Genomic DNA, 20,355 nt, shown 5'->3' with positions numbered 1-20,355 from the left:
CAATGGTCTAAATCATTCCACTGAAATGTTCAAGAACTAAAGTCAAAGGTGGAGAAGCATGTTTTCTGAACCTGCTTGACCATCTTCAAAGAGCATGACTATTATCCCAGTTCCATTGCCTCATTCTTCCAATTATGTTAAATTGACAGGAAACACTCCATACTCATCTTTTCTTTCTCTAACCTTTTTTTCTATATTCCTTGAGGCTTCCATACCACCCACTTGCCCCGTGAAAAACATGCCATGATCCATGTAGACTTAATAGGTCAAATAAAGTCTTGGAAAAAGATGTGTCTTTCTTTTCCATATAAAACTACAAATGAGATTCCTCCAGAACCACCGACCTTGAGCCGTTGAGTATTCCTGAGTTTGACCTTTTCCTCTCAATGTCTCAGACTCAGTTCCACAAAAATCTAACTTTACAAAGCCCCGAGGGGTCATTCAGAATCATACCAGTAAACTGTCATCCTCAAATTAGTATCCTTCCCAAACCACCAATACCCAAACTCTCCTTGGCTTCTTTACCTTAGATGGCAATCTAGTCGTTCTTAACTTCCAGAATGTATTTAATATGCATTGCAGAGTTGGGAGGTTTCCCCTTGATTAAGAACTTACATTAATTCTCATTTTTAAATTAAAATGTCAGGGCCAAATCTCCATTTACTCAAGTTGAATGCTTTATACTAGTGATACCTGGAGTAGCAATCATTGTTTAGAAGAAACTAAGATACGGTTCTGTCTTTTAAAAAAAAATCTAAGTGTCATTAGGGAACAGATATTTAAAAGGCACAGGACCTTTTAAAAAGTGTTGGATTTGGTTTACTGACTCAACACTTACTTATTGATGCTGTACATCTGTCCTAGGCACGGTGCGAGGCACCGATGATACGGAGGAAAAGAAGAGAGCCTGGACCTGCCTTTCTGTTGCTTCTAGTCAAGTCCTGTCCAGTAATTGATCATGAGAAACCACTGGTTGGCCTTCGAAGTTGACTTGGCTAAATTTTAACTTTTCCCCTGAAAACAGTCAACAAGGCTTCATGGAACACAACATAAGGAATGGCACACTGGGCTAGAGGTCAGAGAAAAGAGGCTGTGAGGGTCATTAATTCGTCTATTGGGTTCTGGACACCCAACTATCTCCCATCTGTGCTATTCTTGGGAAATATCAGATCTTTCTTTTAAAGGAGTTAGTTGTGCAACCATAGTCAAAACAACAACAAAAAACAAAAATAGAATCTCATCTGAGGAATTTAATAAATAATCTATTACAGAATGTTCAAGATAGTGCAAACAGAGGTTAAGGTACATTTTTTCCCCCCTTTACCAGATTTAGAGTCATGTTTCATAGAGGAGCACACTGGTTTTTAAAAGTCACCACATGGGGCACCTGGGTGGTGCAGTCAGTTGGGCATCTGGCACTTGGTTTTGACTCAGGTCATGATCTCAGGATCGTGGGATGGAACCCCGTATCGGGCTCTGTGCTCAGTGCGGAGTCGGCTTGAGGTTCTCTCTCCTTCTGCCCCTCCCCCCACGCTCTTTCTCTCTCTCTCTCTCAAATAAATAAATCTTTTTAAAAAATAAATAAATAGGGGCACCTGGGTGGCTCAGTCGTTAAGCGTCTGCCTTCGGCTCAGGTCATGATCTCGGGGTCCTGGGATCGAGCCCCACATCGGGCTCTCTGCTCGGCCGGGAGCCTGCTTCTCCCTCTCCCACTCCCCCTGCTTGTGTTCCCTCTCTAGCTGTCTCTCTCTCTCTCTGTCAAATAAATAAAATAAAATCTTTAAAAAATAATAATAATAAATAAATAAATAAATAAATAAATAAATAAATAAATAAAAGTCACCATATAATAAAATATATTGCTCCAGCCCCTAAAGCCGAGATGTTAAATGCTCATCAGTCCCACCAGTACAAGCCCCCTAACAGGTATTTCATGTGGACTCAAGTGTATTCTGACTCCTAATCAGATAGTCACTGTTAGCAGTGCTCTGCCTATAATAAGTGTTTTATGAAAAGTTAAGGATGGGAGAAAAAGGAATTAGTATTTTTTATGTGCTCACTATACGTCAGGCTCCACACCAGAGATTTACATTCACAATCTCATTTATTCCCCATGTGAAGCTTACAAAGCAGACTTTTTTTTCCCCAGATAAGAAAATTGAAGATGAAAGATGAAATCATTCACTCAGGGTCACGCAGCTACTCACTGGCTCTGAGGTCTCCATTCTTTCTACTATATACCATGGCCCTCACTGCCAAGGTCTTCACAGACCTCCCAACGCTGATAGCAAAGGGTTCCCTTACACGTGGTCCTGCACTTGAGTCAAGTGTCCCTTCCTAGTATGAGAGCACACTCCTCCCAACACCATCTCTAGGACCCTTGAAAGATGGTCCAGTGTTTCTCAGAGTGCCCAAACACTGATGATGGAACAAGGTCAGGCCAGTTTCTAAGATACGAAGCAAGATGAACTCAGCGGGTCCTCCTGCCAATTGCCTTCACCCTTACTCATCTGCTGGAGCATGCCAAGGCCTGCCTGGAATGACGCAGGAAAGGGTCACCATGGGTGATCCTATACCCCCCTTCAGATTGCTACAAAATAAAAGCCCAGTGCTGAGACAGCCCAGCTCCTTGAAAACCCACCAACACTGTTTCACAGGAATCAAAACTCTCAAAAGAAACTGTTTGCATCCACCAACCTCAGAGTTAAACCCAGGAGGTGAAGAATAAAGCAGGTCTAAAGGTAAAAGGTCTAGGAGTCTGTGGACCCAATCCACCTTGGAGGTCCAGCTCCTTACAGTGCCTGCCGGCTGTTCCTTTTTTAACTCACGAAGGAGCCAAAATGTTTTATTTGCCCTCTGCGAAGTTCTGACTACAAACACAGTTCAATTGAGAGATACAGATGAAGATCATAGTGATCAAAGGCCCAACTGAAAGCCCATTGATAAAACCACTCTCTACTCCAGCTGCCCCACAGAACCGACCCCAGAAAGGCAGGACCGCTGAAGGGCAGAGCTACTTAACATAAACAAACATCAAGTCCACACTTGGGTCAGGAGATGCAGCTAATTTTCGGTGACTGTTTCGTATCTGAAGAAATGGAGCCTGGACTTCTCGCAGGTTGAGTGCAGCCCTCATGCCTGCGTTTAACCAACTCCACCTCAAAATTTCCTCAACGATGGAAAACAAGTGGTCAGGTCACTGAAAGAAGGAATTCATTCCTGCGCTGTGAGGGCTTCACAGACAAAGTGTCCAGTCTGCTCCAGCCCCTGGGGTGGCCGAGGCACTACCACGGTTGATGTTGAGGGGATTCCAGCATTTAGGAACATCGGATGACAGTCAGGCCCTGCAGGGCGTCCGCCGAGCAGCGTCTGGGCAAGTGCTCGTTCAAGAGAGGCTGTGAAAATCCTCCAGAGCAGGCAGCAGAACTTGAGAGGGCTCTTGGTCATGATGAAGTGCAGCTCCGCTGGTCCCATTCCTAGGAAAGCTCTGGAATACTCCATGCCTTGAATGCATACGGAATGTCGCCTCACAGATTAGAAACAAGTCAGATACCGTGTTCAACTAATACAAGAATCCACTTTTTTGAGACCTGGTGAGTTGCGCGTGCGCGCATGCTCTCTCTCCCCCCCCCCCTTGAGTGCAGCTGTGAAGTCCACTGAATGTCCAGCCAAGTGTACTTGTGAACATCCTCCTGTCCCATAACCAGTGAGAGGAGCCGGTTCCAGCCTGGTGGCTTGATGTCCTTGCTCATCAGCTTTCAGGTTGAACAAGGGAAAACAATCTATCCCTCAAATTGTAGAAGCTTTCTTTCCAGGGGAACTAGACAGTCCTGATGGCTCTCTCTCCAATTACATGGCAATTATGTAATTGCTAAGCTCCTGCAGAATCTCTGGGACCATTCTGCGGGCTTCTACGGGCTCCAGCTGCAGCCCAGTGTTCTGGGATGATTGCAGCCTTTGAACGGCCGGGCCGGTCTCAAATCTGAGCACAAAGAGCCGGACAATGGGATTCCATCTCAAGCACAAAGATGCTCCTGCCTAACGAGGCCCTCTCTCCTCCTCCCAGGCTGTGCAGCTAACTCTTGCCTTCGCCTGCCCTCCATGTGTGTGGAATGTGGTTCACTCTGTTTATGCTGGCAGGTTCCAAAAGAGGCAGAAAATCAGCTGAAGTTTTGCCATGGGCCCGCACAAGGTAATCATTTAACACATAATGTGAAAGCTCCAGAAGAGGACAAGATGCAAGGGGGTGGGAAGCACCTCTCTAGGCTTCCTGCACTGGCATGAAATGAGTGCTTCCCTTACTTCCGCCAGCTCCCATCCTTCATGTTGACATTACACATCCTGTACTGGAGACCCACCCCCATGCTGCCGCTTGCCCAGCTGAATTATCTCCTGCGTCACAGCGGTGCTAACAGAGCGGCTGGCTCGGCAGACCTGAAAGCACCATTGCAATGCTTCACGCATTCAGCAACTACACACGGTACCAGTGCGTCCACGCTGCTCTGTGGGCCCTCCCGGCAGCCGTGCAGGACTCGACCTAACCTTCTGCTAACCAGATGGTCCGCTGGCCTCTTGGGACCAAACCATTAAACTTTACTTTATTAAATTCTATCAAAATGTGGGGACAGTTTACAGCAGCGTGTCTGGTTCCTCTCCAACGGGGTTGCTAAGATGAAAATGACCTAAAAATATCTGGAAACTCTACTTCACACCAACAGAGAACAAGATATTTTGGAGTAAATATTTAAATGATCTGCCAGATTACGTACCCCAGCAGCACTGACTACACGGTTAGCAAATGATATTGTAAACACACACACACAAAGACTCAGAAATGCAGGCATCTCAACAGCAATCCATTTCCCACTGGCTAAAGCCACAGTTCACCAGCCCCTGGCTCCAACCTATTTAAATGTGGCGAAGGACACCATCTCCATCATAATCATTTCAATTACCAAAACAAAGAACCCAACTTGACTGAGAGAGCTGGGAGATCCCACACCCGCCCTGGGTTCGACCACCCAAGCATGCTGCAGGCGTGCCAAGGGTACTCAAAAGGTGCTCAATAAATGTTTGATGAACGGAGAGACGGATGGGCACCCATTTCTGAAATACAAGAGCATCCATAAAACACACTGTAGGACAGTGAAGACACTACATTCTTTCCAACTCTACATCATCCCACAACTGCTAACTAGGCGTGCAAAGCCAGGCGGCAGATGAACGGCAAGGAGCAAACCATCTTCACGAGATGCACTGGATGGCTACTAATTGATCATTGCAAATGAACTGCAGAGGTGGCCATTTATTGGGTACCTGGCAGGGTGCTGGGTGCTTTACATACATTATGGCCCTTAGCCTTCGCCACAGACGGAATTCCATTTTAAAGATAAGCTGGAGGCTCGGGGCGAGTTAGGAGTCAAGTTAACTTGACCCAAGTTAAAACAATCGCTATTCTACTACTTTGTAGCCACCGCTGAGTAAGGATCTTACAACTTGTGAAGAACCCAACCCGTGTGAACACGGCACTCCCAAATACACCCCTGACCAAAATCTCAAGGAAATGGGAGAAACTTTCCACTCCCAGCTCTTCAGGCATCCTAAGAAGTCCTAGTTTCAGTTCCTACTGTTTCTCCCTGTATGTCTTATTTTACTGAGGGCATTCCACATGATTAGAACCAGCTACACCGCCACCCCTTTAGTCTTGGGTTCCACCCTTGGAGACCCAAAATCTCTCACTGGAGATCATTCTAGAGATCTGAACACCAGTAAATAAATGCATGGTCTCGTCTTCTCTCCTCAAATATCTCTGGACACAATTTTAAAGCGGCAACTATAAATTTTTATAATTAAAAAAAATAGTCCATTGACACCCTTGCCTCTCTGGAAGTTCTTGAAATGTAAAAATTTTAAAAGAAGATAAATAATAAATCGTCATAGGTAATTTGCTTTTAAAGGGGGAAAAGTCCTTGTACTGTTTTACCAAAGAACCACTCAAACATTCTTCATTTCTGCCCCGGCCACCACCAACCACCATGCCGTCACCACGGAGGCCACCAATAAATGTTCTTCTGACTTGGAGCAAACAAGGTTAGGTAAGTCTTGTTAGGCCCTACCACTCTACACTTTGACATATCATCTACCCTTACAGCACTCTAAAATTAGCTTCCTTCCCCCTGAGATCTCAAAGCATCTGATATTACAGTACATTAATAAGACCAAGTACACATGGACTATCAAAATAAACATTTGCACAGAGAAGACCAAAGCAATTCTAGGCAAGGCCACCGGCCGGTCGTCAAACTGGCTCAGAGCTCTCCATATGAGTGAAGCTACAAGAGAGGTGTCCATAGCACCATTTTCATCACAATAAACTCTGTGTTCTCAAAAAGACAAAATCATTTTTGCCAGAATGATGCCAAACGATAGGAACAGTAGTAACATCTTGCTTCCAAAATGCTCAAGGAAGTTCACGTTGATTAAAAATTGTTCCCCTATAACATTCTAGGGCATATATCTCTGCAAGGTTGGGATAGCCTTTGTCACCATGAAAACACACTATTCCGAGGCCACGGCGTCATCCTCAGGTAGTTTACGGATCCCTACTGAACACCCCCACACGGATGCAGAGCACCACAGGGACCACAGAGCAGAGGTTCACAATCTGGGAAACCTCCCTGTGACTGAGCAACAGCATTGAGGACCATTCATCAGTTAAGGCAGGCATGGCACAAAGTGAATCAGGCGGGACTCAAAAAACGGAGTTTAAGACCAAGGACAAAACAATTCGTATCTGGCAAAGCCCTGGGAGATCTCAGCCCCAGTTTCTCTATCAGTGAGGAAGGAAGAAACTATCATTTTTCAAGTGCCCATTATGAACCAGGACCCTTATCCACATAGTATTTTGTAGTCCTTATGTCAGTTCTACAGACTCATATTATTATCTTCCTTTTATTGGGGAGGAAATCATGGGAACAGAGAGGTTAAGTGACTTATTCAAGGTCACACAGCTAGGAAGGGACAGACAAATTTCATCCTGTGCTCATGCAGTCCCAGGGAGTTTGCTCTACACACTACACAACATTTTCTTAATGAAGACCCCTGCACAAAGAACTGCACGTTCACCCAGAAATTCTGCAAAATCTGCACTCCTGATGTTTCAGCAAAAAATAAGCACCTTCTCCCAGAGAGAATATACACATAAATGTTTACATATTTATATATATATATATACATGTATATATAAACACACACACACACACACCCCTATATATATAGTAACCAAGTTCCTTTTGTTCAGACAGTTCAACTGCATTGAAGTTTAGCCACGGTGTGCAAATTTTAAGTGCCTTATTTTTTCATATAACTGAATATCAGAAAGGGAAAGCTGCCAAGTGACAATCTGGCCCCAATGATTCATGGTGTCACACTGACATACCCACTTCTGATACAGGTTGTTGTTTGCATTTCCTAGAAATCATTGCCTTCACGGGGGCGATAAACAGTAAACAATGTCCCCAGCAATGACATGTTCTTTTTCTACTAGAATACTCTAGTGGCAAATGTCATGAATTTGGGGGATAGGAGGGTGTGGTTAATACAAAGTTAAAAGTTCTCCCTCTGTTCCTCAGACCTTAATGACCACGTTGATAAGACAGTACCTCAAACACAGATGGAGTCTTTTACACTTTAGGACTATGCCTTATAAAGTAAAGGCTCTGTTCAAATGAATCACATTAAATCTACTGAACAGGTTTCTCGTGCTGAAAAGAAAAAAAAAATCTAGCCCATTTCGGATCTTTATGTTTCAAGATTCCTATTTGCTGATTTATTAATGTTTCACTCTTTTTTTCTTTTACTCATATCTGACCCTTAAAAACTTCAGTATTGTTCTGTAGACATCAACACTAGCTATACAATAGGTACACGGTCACAGACAAAATAATGTTACCACCTATCTTTCTGCTAAAAATGCTGAAAGATGATGGGAATGTGGCAAGTAGGGGCAAAAGGAACACCTGGGAACACTGGAAATTCACCGTTCAGTAGCTGCTTCAAATAAGATCGCTAATGCTTACCTGTGCTGGGGTCAATTTTGATAATTGTAGTTGACGTCTAGAAACGGGGTTATGAATATAATTATCATGAAGCAGCAATTGGGCAATCACAACCTAATTAAGCCCACTGACTAGATTACCTTGTTTTTCCCCTCATAATCACATAACATTTAACACTTGCTAATTTCAGGACCTATGGGTGATGTTCCTTCATTATTAACAAGCTACAGCCACTGGTCAGAGAAAGAATGGGTGAAGTACTCAAAACACTTGAGTCAACCAAGGAGTCGGGAGGAATGTCAGGGACAGCTGACATCTGTTCTTCAAAATCACGTCACTTCTCAGCACCCCTCCCCCCCGGCAAATTACTAATCAGAGGCAAAACCACAGAAGAAGATGGAATGCATGATGAGAACTTCCATGCAAGTGGAAGGAAGGATAACAATTCCGCTTTCCTGAATGCATGCCATTTTATGTGATCTCTACAATGTGCTTTTTCATATTACAGTGGGATATGCCTTTGAAGAGGCTCTTTTCTTTTGTGTTCAGTATAATGGGAGAGTCCTCCACTAGGCCTAAATACATAAGACTTTCTACAGTTACCTCCGTGGACATGCTCCAAGGGTCCCTCTGCCACCCCGCCTCTCAGGTGGAGTGTATTCTCAAAATCAAAGTCCTCGTCCCAATTGGATGTCACTGCGCCTGCAAAGATATGTTGGCTCAATTCACCTGTGCTTTCTGCAAAGCTCCTGAGGGTAACCTGGGTAGATTTCTCCTCGTGGAAGTAAGAGGAAAATTGGGGAACCACGTTAAGAACTGGTCTCTGAGACAAGCTGGTTTGAGGGAGTATCTTAGAAGGCTGGGTGCTACTGATTAGGGTCCCAACAGATGCTACTTAAGGCTCTTAAATCAGAAATTCCACCTGGAGAACCACATGCTTTGGTATAGCTCAGCATTATTCTCTTCCACTATGTAGTTATTTACTTCTGAGGTCGTTCCCCCCATGAAGGGCCTTTATCTAAGAAAACAAAGGTGGTGATAAGTTTGGTAGATGATACGCAGGGCAGGTTAAAAAAAAAAAAAAGGGTGGCTGTGTGGCCTCCTCAGCACACTTTACAAACAGGACACATGCTTATCCTCCTATAAAGATTTTGGGTATGAGTCTGGTTTGGGAACAGGAGATCACCTGAACAGATCCACAGCAAAGTTAAGATTTTAAAAACCACGACTAGTTGTTTTGAGGTTAAAGAGTCTACTCAGCAATTAATATCCCAACTGCCTGTCTTACAGTAAAGCTACTGTCCTGGGGATCTTCGGGATATTTGGACCTGTTCCATCTCCCTTAGTACAGCTTGTTACTCTATTAAGGGCATTTGTGGTCATCATGAACAGCACCTTCCTTACTGTACTGTGATGTTTCAGGGAGAGGCAAATAAAACCCAAACATTCATCATGTCTCTATGATCTAAATATCTAAATATCTAAATATTTGAGGCGTAGGGGATACTAGCACCCATGCTTTGAAGAGTATCTGTGCTATTTTCCAAAAGTGACCATTAGTGCAACTACTTTTCAAATACGTCCGTGTAGCTTTTGGAAACAGGTCTCGTGCTTACAGTAAACCAGAGCCAATACGGGACACTGAGACTTTTAACACGAGCCCTAAGAAGGAAAAAAGTAAGACACCTTCTTTACTTAAAAAAAAAAAAAGGAAAAAGTCACACAGCGTATCTTTCTGCTGTAACAGGTAGGTGTTCCTTTTTAAATATCCACATGTATAACTACAATTCTGAGCTTCGCACAGTACAGTTTAAAAATACTGATTCTCTAAATTTCCTCACACATGGTCCCTTGCTGTTTTTCACCATCCTCCTCTATAACTCAGAAGAACAGAAACAGGGTACTCTTTAGTTAAACACACTTTGTCAAGCTATTACAGTAAGTTATATCTCTCCTATCAACTAATATATTACAATTAATTTTCCATTATGCTCAAATTTCCCTTCTAGAACGCCAGGATATACTATTGGCGTAAGCAATTGGAAGAGATAAACCATCAGGATTATAAGCTATTAGCATACTAAGTACTACCCAAGGCCAGTTTCCACCAGCTGAGGGCCAGAAGGTAGTACCCCTGGGTGTGAATCCCGGCTCCCCATTTTCCAGCTCTACGACCTTGGGTGTATGACTTTACCTCCCCAAACCTCAGTTTTCTCTACCATATGAACAGTCCCTGGTTCAGATGAAATGTTAAACAAATGCTACCTAGTATTGGTAGTAACTATGAGTCTCTCCAGGAGGAGAAAGAGCATTTTGTGGAAGGTCTGTGTGATGTTCCTACTCTAGATGAGCTGGCAGCATTTTTTTGATGAAGCCATCATATTTATTCTCCTTATAGATGGTATTCTTACCTGGTATCCGAAGGGATGATATTCAGTTGACAGCAGAAGGGGGAGAAGTTCTGACAGCTGAACTCTGACATTCAGATCAAAATGGTCTCTTCCATGCAGCATCCCTCCCCAGCTAGCAACACTCAGTACCAATCACCAGTCTTCAGAGAAGACCATATAAAACAGAAACCACTGAAGAGGAAAAGTTTCTGGGTGATAAGTACTTGTTAGTGAAATCCTTACGTAATCTCTAGCTGGCATCTATCTCTGGCCATCTTTGGGCTTTAGCCCAGTGTTCAAATTTTACCCCACAGGAAGGACCCCTAGACCAGGCCCCATCTGGGTTGAGTGACTGATACTCAATTGCTGACTAATTGGTCACAACACAGAGGGATGACGTAATTAGGGATTAGAACGGCTAACCACTCTGGGCCACAAAGGCCTTATTTTGGATTTTTAAATGCCAGGATCGGATGGACAGACCGGCCTGCGACTCCTGGCTCTAGCAAATGGCTTAATCCCAAACCGGACTCCAGGTAGCTGTCACAGTCCACTATTTTCCCCTCGGAAAGAAGCGTGTCTTTGTTCTTCCTTCATTCCTTCTAACCCCCACAGCGTAGGTAGAGAAGCTCTATGGGTAAGTGTAGAAAGGACTATTGCACTGCCTGCCCATTAATAATGCAGCGATTTTCTGGATTTTCTGCTGTGCTCTATTCTCTACTTCGTTCATTTTCCAGGAAACGCTCCACCTAGGCCTACTTAACCAGTTCCTTTTTTTTTTTTTTTTTTAAGATTTTATTTATTTGACAGAGAGAGACACAGCGAGAGAGGGAACACAAGCACGGGGAGTGGGAGAGGGAGGAGCAGGCTTCCCGCTGAGCAGGCAGCCCGATGCTCTCGATGCTCCATCCCAGGACCCTGGGATCATGACCTGAGCCGAAGGCAGACGCTTAACGACTGAGCCACCCAGGCGCCCCTTAACCAGTTCCTTTAAGTGTCCATCTGTCCTCTATCAGAAAGGCCGATTTGTAGCCCTGAAGTCACATAAACGGTCTTCCAAGTTCAATTCTTTTTTTTTTTTCTTACAGTAAGAACTGACCAAAGACTGTAGGTCTGAGCACTGGTCTTCATTTCTCACATGCAATAGGTTCCAAATTACCAGGGCTTTTCCCACTTGCTTTATTGTTTTCTTTAAAGGAACGCCTTTCTTCTTCCTGTAGGCTCTTCCCAGTGGATAGACCTCTTTTACTTGGGACTTGCCAATCATTCTCCTGCCTCTCTTCTGCTTTCCCTTCTCCCATCCAAAGCCGTCTCTCCTTCCCAGCAAATTTCCACCACATAATTATGGCAATGCTTTAGCCTACTTTTCTGTTAGCTTAACAACCCTGTCTATTTCCTACTTGTGCTGATGCTACTGTTTGCTTTTCTGACGGGCTAATCCGTGTATCCTTTCAAGGCCTAACTTCCCCTACCATGATAGCAGCTGGAGCTCTAATTCACAGGTGCCTTCCAAAGCTTTTCATTAGCAATAGAAATGAGATGGTTTAGAAACCCATTTCTTAATCTGCAGGTGAGTATTGGAACCTTTGTGCAGCAAACATCTTTCAAGTATCCCATATTGTGCCTCCGCACAATTATTTTCTGAGTAATAAGTACAATGTTATAGGCACATTTGTAGTGTCAAAAGGGAGAATGTTCCCTCAGAGGAAATCAGTGCCCCCCCCCCCCCGCAAGCCTCTGGCATTTCCCAGCTCAAGAGAGAAGCGAGTACTCAGCTGACATGAGCAAAACTGAATAATGGCAACTTTACCTTCTTAAATCTGAACAGGGAAGAGAGAAACTCCAAAATTTGAAGGCCTTAGCTCCTGTTCTGGTTCAACTGGCCAGATGAGGGCTTAGGGAGCGAGGTTGGCCTTCCCCAGCTGGGCTCTGGGGCAGATAAGCCTCTCCACAAATCCCGGGCTTAATTACTTCTGACACAGTTGTCTCGTCTGGGCCTCCAGCTCCTTTTGTGCTCCAACCAATCTGAATCCAAAGGTAAGTCTTTGCTTACTCATCTTGGACAAATGCTTAATTTCCTACGAAGCGATCCTAAAACATTTTAATCAGGATCTACTGGTCCCTGGTTGAATTTTCCCCATCTTTCCTTGCGTGGTCTTTGTTAAAAGTCTAGTTGAAAGCCTGGCAAATCCTTCCCTGAATTAAGCCGTCTTCATCTTCAAGGATTTATTTTTTGAACAAGTAAGTACCTACCAACCTTCCCTTCACCCCCAAGAGCAGTACTGTGTTCTCTGAATGAAGTTGGGGCTAAGATGTGGATAGGCACAGCAGAAGTATTTTATTAATATCCAGAAGCAACATGCAGGCAACTGAACAAGCAAACACATGAAAGCAAGGAAATCAATATCAAAATACCCATGACCTGGCACAAAAAGAAACCTTTCCTCCAAGAATAACTCATGAAAAAATGTCTCCAGCTAGGAATCAGGCAAGAACGCTTTGAAGACTCCACGTAATCTGCTCAACCAGGATTAAAAGACAATGCATTTGCAGGTGACCATACTCATACCCTCTCCTACCCCATTCACTCTCCCTACCTTACCTCTTGTCTTTCCAAGGCCTGAAAAAACCAACCTGGAGTCGAAGCCACACTTCCAAAGGCTAAAAAGCTTACGTATGCTTCAACCGATAAGGGCAGGAGCCCTTAGAAAGTAGTCAAATTTGAGAATAGTATTTCTAAGCAGAAAATGTAAGTCCAAAGCACTTCCGATTGACTTTCTATTTATCAGTGTGTGCAGTTCTCCAGAGACAAAGTTCAAGGGGACAAAAGATTCAAAAGAGCTTCCTAGTAAACTGCAAATACAATCTAAATTCATAAAAATCCATTTTCCCTCCCTTGGAAACTTCTATTCCCAGGTCTTCTAAATCCAGGAGACAGTTCAATTTGGGATTATCTTCTCTCCAATGCCCCCACCCCCCCAACCCCAACTTTTTTTTTTCTTCCTTTAGTACTGGCATGCAAACCATGCTGTTTTAACTTCTTTCCTGTTCTCCCAGTTCTTCTGGAACATTTTATTTTCGACAGTCAACTCATTTGGAGGAGTGCCACACTGAGGTTCAACTGTTTATAGCGTTAACTGTGTTTCTGCCAGAAGTCCACATCCAGCACTACCTTCTCCAGACTGCCTCCTGGATTAAGAATTTATGCTTTAGTTTGGAAGAAGCTTAGAAAATGTGGAAACTTCCAAACATCACTCTTCTTTTTATACAAAATGACTTTCGCTTGTCCAAGAGGAATCCGAAATGGAACCCATTGCACCCTTCCCAAAGTACTGTCCTATCTCTCTAGCTCTCTCTGGTTAAATGTTCCCCGTGTTGTTAAAAACTCGCTTTAGGGATGACTTCATGACTTCATTGGGGAATGGTAAATAGCTAGCTATTGGTCTGCAAGTGAGAATCGGGCTCCAAGAAGAAATATGGAGGGCACATTTTCAGATGAGTCTGGAATACTGGAAAATCACCAGTAATTGTTTTAGACTGGATTTCACTCCCTTGGCCATTCATCAGTATTACAAAATGGCATCTCTGAGAGAAGCCAATTTAAATCTGTACCATGTTGCAAAATAGATCCTCTGAGTCCAATAGTGGGCACTTTGGTAAGTTGCAAGAGACCCAGACAAACCTCCAAAGAAGGGCATTTGAAAAGGACTCCCAAGCCCTGGGTGACAGAACTATAGAAGAGAGTAGTCCAACTGAAAGAAAAGCATAGTCTCAAACCCACTGGCTACAACTTGACTGAAAGGCCCATGAACAAAACTGGCCTCCGGAGTGTATCACTTCTATGAATGAAACCATGCTCAGCCCCAACATGGTAAATTCAACTAACAAAAACCAATACTCCTGCTCCACTAGGGTTTGATTACAGAGTTTCTCAGAGAAGCTTGGACTCTGGAGAGGAGAGCTGGTGTTTCTCAAACCCCTACAACCAGAGGCAGTGGGGTGGTGGAAAGGGCACTGGGTTGGGAGTCAGCCGACCTGAGTGCTAGGCCTGGCTTTGTTACAACTGAACCTTCTGACCTTGGGCAAGTCACTGCCTGTCTCCTTGCCAGTTTCCTCTTCAATAAAATGCCGGGGGAAGGGGAGATCTGAGGTAGATGATCTCTCCAAGGCACAAAACAACTAGCTTCTCAATTAGAAGTTCTTCATAGTCACCATTTATGGTGTACCTATTAGTCAACTTTTAAGTGATTTTTATATTCATGTCTACTTAGAAGTAAGATTTCTGTCCCTCACCCCAAAACTTCAGCTTAATCTTGGTGCTCCGTGGAGTTCTTCAATATTACAATAAATGCCTCTTTTCTTTTCCTTTCTTATTTTTTTAAGCAACCTTCCCCAAACTAAGGCTTGTGCTATTAAAAGAGCTCAGAACTTCCCATTTCCTTGCTAGGGCTAAAATTAAACTGTCCATTCCTTAGGGCCCAGCATAACATCTGCCAGATGTCTTGGCATATCACACAAGAGGAATTTTCTTCTAGCATTATCTACTCTCCTCTCTATTTTCTCATAATCAATTAATAGATCACCAACAACAAGCTAATGTTTCTCTCAAAGCCACCAACTTCCTAACTATATGAACCTCAAAAGATACTTGCCCCCCCCTCCACACACACACAGGCTGACTTTTTTTTTTTTTTTTTCAGTTTGTGGGATTGTAATGATAGACCCTAGAAATATTTTCCTCCACTTCTTTTGAATTTCCTTAATTTCCACATACCAATCATCCAATCATATACTCATGTCAGATCCTTTGCAATCTGAGTTCATTATTTATATATTTTCTAACTTGTGAGTGTGGCATTGTGTAACAGCAACTTGAAACAGTCAATACAGCTTTGTCAATGCTCTGTCCCATGAGGCGGTGAGTGCTAATTCTGATAAAGGCATATAGCACAAAGAAGACGAGTAAGGTTACCTTAACCAAGAACTCACAACACCAGGAAAGAATTCAAGACAGACTAGACCCTATTAAACTCCATCATACAGAAAGCAGAACTCTTCCTGAGGCAATTTTACCATTCTTTTCTTTGAGGAAAACTGACCACAAATACTCTAAAGTCCATTAGTAGGGTTGGATTTCTTTTCTCCTACTATCTTCCAAAAGACTCATTAGAAAGAAAGAAGAACACACACACACATACACACACACACGTGTGTGTGTATGTGTGTGGGGTGTGTGTGTGTGTGTGTACATATGTTTTTTTCTTTCTATCTAAAAGTTGTTTCCAACTCCAAGGAGTATGGAAAAAAGTCCTCAGGGAATATGGTCAATAAATTAGATGGACATAAATCTAATATGAGAAATATTATGGAATACAAAGATCCAACAAGAATCCTTTCTATGGCAATATGCCTCATAGCTCACATGTATTTCTCCAGAATGTGATATATAAGAGCTAAGGAAAAAAATTTGCATAACGAGCCTCATCAACTTGATGTCTCAAAAACAACAACAAAAAAATCTCTGAGCCTTGATATCAAATGAAAAGGTTCAATTTGACACTCTTTGTATTTCTCTCATAGCACTTCACCCAAAATACGTGTCCCATGTCTAATGTGTACGTTTGGAAAAATGCAAGAAACCACATCTTTAATATTAGGTGCTTCCCATGTTGATGAAGGGCATCAGAGATGAATATGTTTCTTAGGTAACCAGTAGAACATATTCTCAAACTCCAAAATGCCTCTTAGATACCTAATTTTTTCCCTCCAGGAAAGCTCAACTCTAAGACTGTCTATAAAGACACCAAAACATTTGGTCACAAAGTAAAAAATGTGGTGAGTCAAACTGCTGGACCAGCAACCAGTTTGTCAGATTTCCCCCCCCTTCCCCGCTGAAATAAGTAATTAACCAGTTGTCCTGGTATCAACAACAACAACAAAGATATGGAAGTTTGCTTCAAGATCAACCTATAATGTATTTGTTTACATACACAAATATGGTTAATTAGATGCAAAATTATCTGGTAATTACTTTCCCAAATAACTCTTTTTATTCCATTGCATTTGAACTTCTGAGTTTGAACAAGTAGCATCCATACACGCATTAGCAAATTTTATAAGTATTAACACTGACAACATTCCACTTAAGAGCAAAAGTAATGGTATCAAAAGATAACATTCAAAACTGAATTATAAAAGAAGTAAGATTTTTCAAGTGCTCCTGGAGAAGCCCAGGTTTTTAATAAAGAAGCAGAGACCTGAAGAGAAGTATTTTTAAATGAGCACACACATCAACTGAAAATCTTGAAAACCATACATCTTCGTCTGCAAAAACAGGGTTTTACTTCATTGACCATGGACAATTACCAGCTAAAGAACCATGTATTTCTCCTTTCCTTTCACACTCCTCAGAAGAACAATAACCCTCAATTAATGACACAACAGTTTGGTTTGAAAAATGTGATGTTGTCATATACAGCATTGTGCATTTACTGAATGACAATGCTACAAACTACTCAACAGAATATAATTACATCTGGAATCTAAAACCACTTCAATACGCACAATAATACTGTAGACATAGGAACTTTACACACACACACACAAATCTGACACATAATGAGAAAGCAGAGCAAGAAAAAAGCTGGTGTAAGTCGCTCACCAATGTGTTCCCTATTTCTGTTGAAGCTGGTACCTTTCTATGTCTCTCCTTAGTTGAAAACAAGGTCCAATCAGCCTCCTTACAATGTATTAATTGGTTCTGAATCTCCTCCAAGTTTTCATTCCATCGTGGAGGCTTCCTCACCTATCTTATCAATAGTCCACCTAAAATTCTTCCAACATCTTCCCTCACCCTCAAGATGGCTACCTTACCTAATGGTAAAGCAACATCTTCATGGGTGGCTTTTATAAATTCCTCAAGCATTTCAGGATTTTGTTCCTTACCTGGATCAATTACATACATTCTCTAGAACTAATCTGTGAAGAACTCCAATCAATGTGTGTGGACTGGGGTAGTATTGGGTCCTTCCTTCAAATCATCCTTACAAAATGTCTTCCTGTAGGACTACTACATTCTTCCCAATTAAAAAGGTGAAGATACCTGGACATAAGGTTTTCTCCACAGACATAATCTTTTAAAAATTTGTTTCCATAGTGACATTGTTAAGAAGACATCTGATATTTCTGAAGACTTACAGTACTTGAGAACACAGAGAAAAAGAGCAGAATGAAAGGGAACAGGGAAAACAAAGGAACTAAAAGAAGGCCTTATACACAAATGGAACAACCTGAAGAGAAATGTGGACTCTGGAGAAACTGGGGTCAGTCAGTCTTAGAGTTCCTCTGAGATCTTGCAGGATTTGTTGTTGTTGTTGTTGTTGTTTTCCCTTTTTGCAGAAATCAGCCCAAACCAGACAATAAAGTCTTGCCATGCATCAAATCATGATGATAACCAAGCCCCAGAACTCCAAAATCTCAGCTTTAGGGCCACCACCATCTTCACAATGAGGAAATAACAATTCCTGGTGACTTTCAGGAGACCTGGAGCAGCTTAAAAGTTGGGTGAGGACCTCGGTGGAAAACGTTTAAGGTTTTGCATTGCCTTTCCTGAAGGAGGTCAAAACCCTTCAGGTCCACTCAAAAGAAGAAAAAAAATTTCCAAAGTTTACTTTAAAATGGAAACAAATGCCTCAATAACTTGTGAAAGCACTCCTTTGGTGGGAGAAAAATCTGAGCAGCCCTTACAAGTCCCTCATTTCCTTGCATAATGAATAGATGGTGAGGAACCACCACAAGATTTCACCCTGGAAAAGAAGGAGTAGGCAGGCAAGCCTCCTCCTCCAGCATCACCAACAGAGCTTCAAAATGGAGACATCCATAATTTTATAAACACTTCTCATCTCAGCTTTGTCTCCTGGAAACCCGCTCTCCTCCATTTTCTGGTGGAGTTACAACATGACACGGCTTACCTGACTCAGTTCCCAGCTCTCAACCAAACTAGTCACTTCCTCCAAAAACCTGCAAGCCACCTCCAGAAACAAAACCAAAGCAAACCAAACAACCAACACAGACACTCAGACACAACCCCCGGGAGCCCTGGGAGAAAGCCCCAACTGGTTGGTCTTTTCCCATCCCAGACGCGTGCTGAAAAATAAAACTTTTTTTTTTTTCCCCTTTGGGTAGAGGAGGAATATAAAAGGAACTCCAGGCAGCCTCCCTCCCTCTCTGTAGGTTAGAAGCTACAATGAAAAGAAAATGAGGGTTCCTTCAGGAATGGTGAAAAGCCTGGAGAATGAACGTGAGAAGGAGCTTTGTGTTTTGGAGTCTGGACTGGAACCAAAGCAGACAGCTTGCAAATGGAGGACAGGGAGATAAAGAAAGGGAAAGAGAGGGGCTGCTCCAATGGGGGGCGGCTGCGGCTTCCCCGCGTGCCTGGAAGGAGGGCAGACCCCTGGGAACTGCACCAGGAGTGAGGCGACCCCCAGGCCCCTGCCTTCTTTTCTCCCGTCCTCAGAGAGCCAAGCGTGTGTAATGGCTTCTCCTCTCCAGAAACCGTTGTCCTCCTCCACCAGACGCTTCTGAACCCCCAGCCTGGAGACAGCTCCTCAGCTGCTCCTGAACCTGCGCCCCCGACCCGGCCCGCACCCCCCGCTCCTCGCCTCTCTCCTCACCAGCAGCACCAGCAACACCAGCAGCGGCAGCAGCCACCCCCCGACACATCCCGACCCCGCATCCCAACTTCGGGGAGAGAGAGAGAGAGAGAGCCAAATACCTGAGGAAGAGGGGGGTGCCAATCCGCACGGCTTTGCCATCGGGCTGGGGACAGGCAGACAGAGAGGGGGAAAGGAAGGAGAGGGACAGAGAAAGAAAGAGGTCAACCCGCTCAGGTCGGGGCGGCTCGGAGCGCTCGCTCCCTCTGGCTCTCGGCTCAGGTCCCCTTGCCTCCCGCCCTCCGCCCCCCTCTCTGTCCCTACTCCTGTCCCCACACTCGGAGCATCCGTCCTAAGCCTCCAGCTCTCTTCTCACTCATCTTTCATTTTCTCTTCTCTCCATAGAACTACACGAAATTAATTAAGCCACAGCGCTCCGCTCCCCCCAGCAGAAGGAGCAGCCAGCAGGAAAAGCACAGCCACCTCCACTGCCACCACCACCACCTTCTCCTCCTCCTCTTCCTCCCTCGCTTCTCCTCCTCCTCCTCTTCCTCCTCCCCCTCCTGCTCTCCCTCCTCCCCCTCCTCCTCCTCCTCCTCCTCTTCTCTCTCGCTTCTTCTCCTCTTCCAACAGCCAGTCCATGCAGGGGACTTCCTCTCCTCCCGGCTCCACCAACCCTCCTTGGCCGAATGAATGAGCGCGTTTGTGCCTCCACCGCCCCGCGCTCTCCTCCCCGGAGCACTCGGACCACCTCGAGGTGGTTGTTAATTGCAGTAACTTACAGAAGAAGCGTCCCGGCGCCGGGAGGTGTTTCGGGTTCTCCAGCCCCACCGCCTCCTTATCCTCTTTCTCTTTCTCCTCTTCCTGCTCGGGTTATTGTTGTGGAAGTTGTTTGGGAGTCTCATGTGCTTCTGCCGGGTCTCAGCAATGGAGGATCGCCATCTTCCCTGCCTTCCTCGGCTCCTCAGACTCGCTGCAGCTGCAGATGACCTGAGATATCCGTCTCTCTCTCTCCCTCTCCCTCTCCCTCCCTCCCTCCCTCTCCCTCTCCCTCTCCCTCTCTCTCTCCCCTCTCTCTCCTCTTCTCTCTCCTCTCCTCCCTCTCCCTCGCGCGCTCTCTCTCTCCCTCCCTCTGTGTCTCTCTCTGAATAATGAGCAACCAGAGGGAGAGAGAAAGCAAGACAGAAAGAGAGAAGGAAGACAATCTTCTCCTGCCACACAAAACGCCGGAGCACCAGGGGGTGCGCGAAGCCTTTC

General features: G+C 44.1%; 1 protein-coding gene across 1 annotated transcript in view; it reads right to left on the bottom strand.

Annotated features, from left to right (window-relative positions):
- Positions 1 to 19,961, bottom strand: part of ZNF462 (zinc finger protein 462) — a 129,586-nt gene extending 109,625 nt beyond the window's left edge. The window contains exon 1 of the mRNA XM_021691405.2: positions 19,881 to 19,961. The gene's annotated coding sequence lies outside the window, so the exon portion shown is untranslated. The remainder of the gene's footprint in view (positions 1 to 19,880) is intronic.
- Positions 19,962 to 20,355: the final 394 nt, after the last annotated feature.

Source organism: Neomonachus schauinslandi, chromosome 13 (genome assembly GCF_002201575.2).
Source record: "Neomonachus schauinslandi chromosome 13, ASM220157v2, whole genome shotgun sequence".
Taxonomy (NCBI): Eukaryota; Metazoa; Chordata; class Mammalia; order Carnivora; family Phocidae; genus Neomonachus; species Neomonachus schauinslandi.
This window is presented reverse-complemented; position numbering and strand designations above follow the sequence as displayed.